This window comes from Gossypium arboreum, chromosome 11, assembly GCF_025698485.1.
Source record: "Gossypium arboreum isolate Shixiya-1 chromosome 11, ASM2569848v2, whole genome shotgun sequence".
NCBI classification, from domain to species: Eukaryota; Viridiplantae; Streptophyta; class Magnoliopsida; order Malvales; family Malvaceae; genus Gossypium; species Gossypium arboreum.
In genome coordinates, this window is record NC_069080.1 from 36614904 (window position 1) to 36621562 (window position 6659).

The following is a 6659-nucleotide window of genomic DNA, read 5'->3' on the forward strand; positions in this document are numbered from 1 at the left end:
GTTAGAGTACATACAATGATACTTTAGTATGGGGAAGCCATATTTACTTGGTGGGCAGTCGACTATAGTCCCCCCACACGCGCAGCGATCTAGGGCATACGAGCCAATGGCCGATATAGAGCCCGATCCACAGCCAGATGCCGAGCATGACCTAGAGCCGGAGCCCGAGGTACAGCCGGAGGTCGAGTACGAGCGATCGCATTCGCATTCGACTGATACTTCTTATCATCCGGATTTGGCAGGCAATGACTATTTCCCGGGCTCGTCATCGCATTCACAATCAGCTGATACTTCTTATCATCTGGATTTGGCGGGCAATGACAATTTCCCGGGCTCATCGGGGGGCGGATACCATTACGAATTTGATATATTTGGGTCGTACCCACAGCAGCATAACACCTCTCCCGGCCCATATCCACCGCAATATAGCACTACCCCCGGCCCGTATCCACTGCAGTACTCCACTCCTACTAGGTTGTATCCACCGCAGCATGGCACTCCTCCCGGCTCAAGTTCATCGATTCCATTCGAGCCATATGATTTTTCTTCTATGTATCAGACACCCTCACTTGCGACTGAAGAGGATGTTGGTCGTCGCAATCACCCACAACGTGAACATCGATCTCCGCAGAAATATACCCCTAGGACCACACCATCGAACCATCAATTTTAGGGGTTTCTTCGATTTTGATATTAAAAAGTTTGTATTTTTTGTATATATTTAATTAGATTAGTTGAAACTTTGAAACGTGGAACAAAATTTGACCATAACGTAAATTAGATTAATTTGGACATTTTTGAACATTAAAACACTAAAACTTGAATCAAACTTAGTCTTGTAATATAAATTGGAACAAACTTTAAATACATTACAACGTTAATGTAATTGGAATATTAATTAAATTGGAACATACTATTACCAGTATATATAGATATTTCATGGACGTATGAAATAGATGATACATATGTAGTTATATATGCAAGTTGAGTAAATGTAAACTCAACCATTACCTTGTTTGTATATGTGACTAATTCGTTGATTGAGTGTAGGTAATTGGTAAAAATGTTTGGTTATGTATGTTTCATGAGAATTGAATGATGATTTTATTAAGTTTTATTGTGTAATTGACCATGGGATCTATGAAATGGTGAGTTCATGATTAGTTGAAAATGATATTATGATAAATATCATTATATTGTACAAAAATAGTTTGGACAGTAGCAATAGACCGACTTTGAAAATTCAATAAAAATTGTAGAAATTGAATTAAAGGCTGGATGAAATATGGAATTAAAGCTTATTGAGTCTAGTTTCACATATAAGAAACGGTGTAAGTAAAAGAATTTCGTATTATGAGATATTTGAATTATTGTGAGACAGAGCCACAATGATTCTAGAATCCCCTATTCTAATTTCAGAAAATTATTAAAAATTGCACAAAAATATTTATGAGTTGAAATTTATATGCTTAGAATCTTTAATAAGTATATTTTCAAGATAAATAGACAAGAACATTATCCAAATCCCGTACTATAATATAATTTATTTTTAGTGAATAAGGTCAAAGCTGTGGAACAGCAAAGCAAGAGTAACTTTAAAGAATAAACTGTTCTAATTGGCTAAATCAAAAATTCTAAAAATTTTATGGTAAAAATATATGTAAGCTTAGTTTCTAGAAAAATTAGCGGATCTTAATTTGGAGTTCCGTAGCTCTAGATATAAATAAATTCGTAACTATAACTCCAGAAAACAGCTTGATGGATTTTTAACAAATATAAAGGAATATTTGCAATACAATTTTTTTCATATAAAATAAATACATTACAACATAAGTTCAATTCCTACTTGATCGTGACGATTGTCCGACATGATAGTTTCGCTGCGGGCATTTACTCCGATTATGACCAGCTAACCTGCATAATCCACAACGAGTACCGTCGGATTTCTCCCTAATGTCCATTTTATTACGGATTCTAGTTGATTACAGACGACCTCTCAGATTCCTGCGTAGCCCTCTGTCTGGGACAAGTTCAAAAGTTATCGGAGGCACTTCCCATGTAGACAGGTCGGACAGGACAGGGAACTCGTTTTCCCATACACGTAACGTGCGATTAAGTGTGTACACATCATCGACAAATTGTTCAACATTAAGGTTCACTTTAGCACACGCTGCAACGACATGCGCACATGGATAATGAAGTGTTTAGAATCTCCTGCAATCACATTGTCTATTCCGGAGATCAACTCCATAGGACCTAGGTGGTAGACCGGGTCGACGACCAATAGTCTCCGTAACTCGAAACGTTTCAAGGCATCATGAATATATTTCTACATTCATCGACCTCGCCATCCGACGGTTTGCAACCATTGCATCCCTAATATCTTCGACAAACACATGTCCCGCCTCAATCTGGTTAACTTGTTGCTGACCCATTCTTGGCATCAAGGTAGCCAACCTGTAGAATGTAACCGAGAAGACTGTTGAAATCGGAAGATGTCGTGTTTTCAACAATACAGCTTTGACCCCCTTCACTAAGTTTTTGGTCATTTGACCATAACGAAAGCCCTCGTCAAAACTTTGAGCCCATTGCCACGGCTCCATAGTACCCAACCACTATCGGAAAGATGTATTCGTTTGACCCTCCATGTCACTTTCAAGTTGAGTCATTCTTTGGCGAAAAATGTGTGGCTCTAGCTCGTACACTGTATATGTATTAAGAAAAGATAAGTTACAATATTGCTCTAAAAACTTATATTAAAAAGATAAGGCAATCGTTTATCTATTTTCACAAATTGTCTTTTCCAGTCTGCATTTTTATAATCTCTAATGAAGTTAGCTGCGATGTGACGGATGCAGTAAACGGATCTCCATGGTACACCGGAACGTCTAATGGCGGTAATTAATCCTTTCCCTCTATCACAGATAATGCAAATATTATCGTAGCTAATAACATACCTCCGCAGGTTGGTAAAGAAGAATTCCCAGGATTCCATGTTCTCCTTATCTACAATGGAAAATGCTATCGGGAGCACGTTCCTGTTGCCGTCTTGAGCAACCGCAATAAGTAAGATCTGTGTATATTTTCCATATAGCCAGGTCCCATCCACTTGCACAAATGGCTTGCAGTGGGGAAATGCGCGCACACATGGATCAAACGTCCAGAACATCGATGGAAAATTCTTTTTCCCGACTGTAGTTGGTCGTTCGGGCCGTAATAAAGTCGTGTCTGTAATTCAATGACGGTCCCTGGTACGTACTCCCGCATAGCGGCTATCCATCCTTGTAGCTTGTTATACGATGCATCGAAATCCCCATACAATTGCTCCATTGCCATCTGTTTTGCTATCCATGCCTTTCGATATGACACTCGATACTGAAATCGTGTTTATATTTCAGCAATCAGTACCGAAACTTTAATGGTCAGCATGTCCTTCACCATTGGCATGATCAACGTACAGATAGTTTTAGAATCAAGTTTTTGATGATCTTCTGTCATACGTGTTGATGTGCATGTGTGAGGCCCAACAAATTTGTGTATCTCCCACATCTGCGAATTTTGAATAAATGCAGCTCGTACCCACCAATTGCAGCCTTCCGCTGACTTCCAACACTCCCCAGTATATAATGTCGGTTTAGACATTGCAACTTTATAATCTACTGATATATTCATGCTATACCGCTTAATAGCAAATACGCACTCTTCTTTACTTTCGAATCTCTGACCGACGAATAACTCTTCAGGATCAGAATTTACGGCCAATCGGTGAGCAGGAAGTATTTCAGAGTACTCTGGAAACTCGGCTACATGCGCCGTGTCGGGGTCTATGAGCGACATGTGTGGCCCAGGATTATTGTGAATCACAACACGTCGCATCTGGTTCCCGACTGAAGATGCGTTAATGTTTCCATCGTCATTCACGTCTTCATCATCAATATCATCGGGGACATCATCCACATTGGGATTGGGATCACTATCACTATCGACTTCTTGATAACAAGGATCACTACTATCGTAACCATCATCACCAACCACATCCATATCGGGTGTAACATTAAGATCGATATCGATCCCACGTATAGTCGATTCACTATCAACATACGATATTGGAGCCACCATGCATGGTTCTTGAGCTTTATGTTCTTCACCATATATAGTGAGATTTTCATTTTCCTTCATACCGGCTAACTCAGCAAATAAGTGAATTGGTGCATTTTTGTCACTCCCATTCCCACAGTAAAGAGCGATCATTGTCTCCACGTCTTTGTCGTCTACAAGTTCCATTTCAGTGAATTTGATTGGATTTGTCGAAACTGGAAACTTGTAGAAAAGTTTCGAGATCCTTCTCCTACAATGTCTAACAATTTTTACGTTAATTCTTCCCTTCATATCATCCAACGAGACATTTCTATTAAATCTCATTACTATTTGTTGCCGACATTCAAATATGCATCCAACGGTTGTTGTCAAGATAATTCCATCGAAATAAACGCATACGAAAAATTGATTATCCATCTTCAATGCTCAATCTGTTAAAAAATAAACAAACTTTCTCAAAATAATTTCGAACACCAAATAAACTACTTAAATAAAAAATTTAATTAAACAATATGCAATTTTTTTCATTCATAAGGTTATAGTTTTTTAGTTCTCATTTTATACATAAACAACATTTATCTTTACATTTAACCATTTAAATTTAGTTCTATGATTTCTTCCATCTCCGACCCTCTCTGGGAAATACTGTACAATCCAATTTAGATATTCTTGATTCTCTTCATATTCATCTTCTACAATCCAATTTGGGAATTCCTCGGGATCTTCTTCCTCTTCAATTTTTATAACAGGTATTGAAATTAGAAATTCTCTTGGTAATTTCCTAACATCTAATTTATCCATCCATGGTATGTCAATCACATTTTGCTTCCCAGTCAACTTTCGTAAACCTATACTTTGTCTCACTATTTTCCTTGCTCCATAAGAGATTATAAACTTTACGAAGCATATAACTAGATTCCAATAGGTTCGAGGTACCAATGTCTTCCAAAGTTGGTCTAAAACGATTTGATGTTCCCGTTCTATTAATGTCCCTCTAAGGGTTAAGTACTGAACTTTATTCTTCCTAATCATTTCATAACCTTTCCACAACACTTCTTGCATCTTTTTATTTACTGTCATAACGTGTTGAACAATGTCTTCTTCTGGTTTCATTCTGTAATCTTGCACTTCTCTCATTATCTTATCAACTTTCTCCCTTTGTGTGAAGTTGTTATTTCATCGTAATACCAAATATGTTGCCATTTCTAACAATATCTATAACATGCCAAATAAATTTCATAAATATTATCTAATCAACCTAAAACAGTTTTTACCTAATAATATAAAATAAAATAAAATACCAACATAAGTTGTTTGAAAGATTAAGTGCCAAAAGTGCCAAAATGGTACTTAATCTTTCAAACAACTTATTTTGCTATTTTATTTTATTTTTAAATAATAAGGGTAAAAAAACCTACCTAAAACACATATAACAAAATAATACATTCTTTACATAACATAAATAGGCTTTTTAGGTTTTTTTTACAATAATAATAACTAACAATAATTATGGTTTTTACTAACAATAATAACAAGGATTTTTACTAACAATATTAATAACTAACAACAAAAATAATAAAATCAACAATAATAATAACAGCAAAAACACTTAACAATATAAAAATTCATTATTCAAAAAATTATACCTTCTTTTTTTCTTTTCTTTCTTTTTTACTTCTCCTTTTTCTTCCTTCTCTTCTCCTTTCTTTCCCTTTATTTTCTTCTCCTTGCTGCTGATTCTTGCTCCCGAAGTTGCTGGCTACGCTTGGTTTTATAGTGCTTAGGTGTCGCCTATGGGACCCACACAACTGGTGCCGCCTCTGCCAAAGGCAAGACTGGTGCCGCCTCTGCCAGAGGCAACACTGGTGCCGCCTCTAGCACCAACATGACCTTTTTTTTTTCGTTTTCAGTGTTTTTTCTTTTTCTTTTTCAATTTTTTTTTATTGTTGGAGGAGTCATGTCAGGGTGGTGCCGCGTTTCAGAGTGGCGTGACCACCCTGACTATACCATTTTCGTATTTAGTTTTTTAGGTATATTATTTTGAATTTTTAATTTTTTATATTTTTTAATAAAAACCCTCAAATTTAATTAAAATTAAAAATCAAATTAATAAAAGATATAAACATTAAAAATTAAATTCAACATTATACCTACCAAAATTATTTGTGAGGTTGAGGTTCATAGCCAAAACTAATACCAAATATAAGTTTATTTTAATACAATTGAGAAAGAAAAATTTCTGCATTATATTATCGATATATATAACGCCTACCAAAATTATTTGTGACTATTCAAGTTGATTTTAATATATTTGAGCATATCTAATTATTTTATTAGGTTACTTAAGTAATAACTTACATCTTACAAAAATATTTTACATCATCCCTCTTAATTTTTTTAACGGTACTTTTATCAAATCATTAGAAAAAAAACAAAGGTTAATGGCAAAAAAGCTCAAAAATACAATTAACATCATTGTGACAAAACATGTAAACATTAGTAGTCAAATTTGTTATTAAGTCAATTTTAATGCAGTGCAATTTTATGTACAAGGCTTTTAT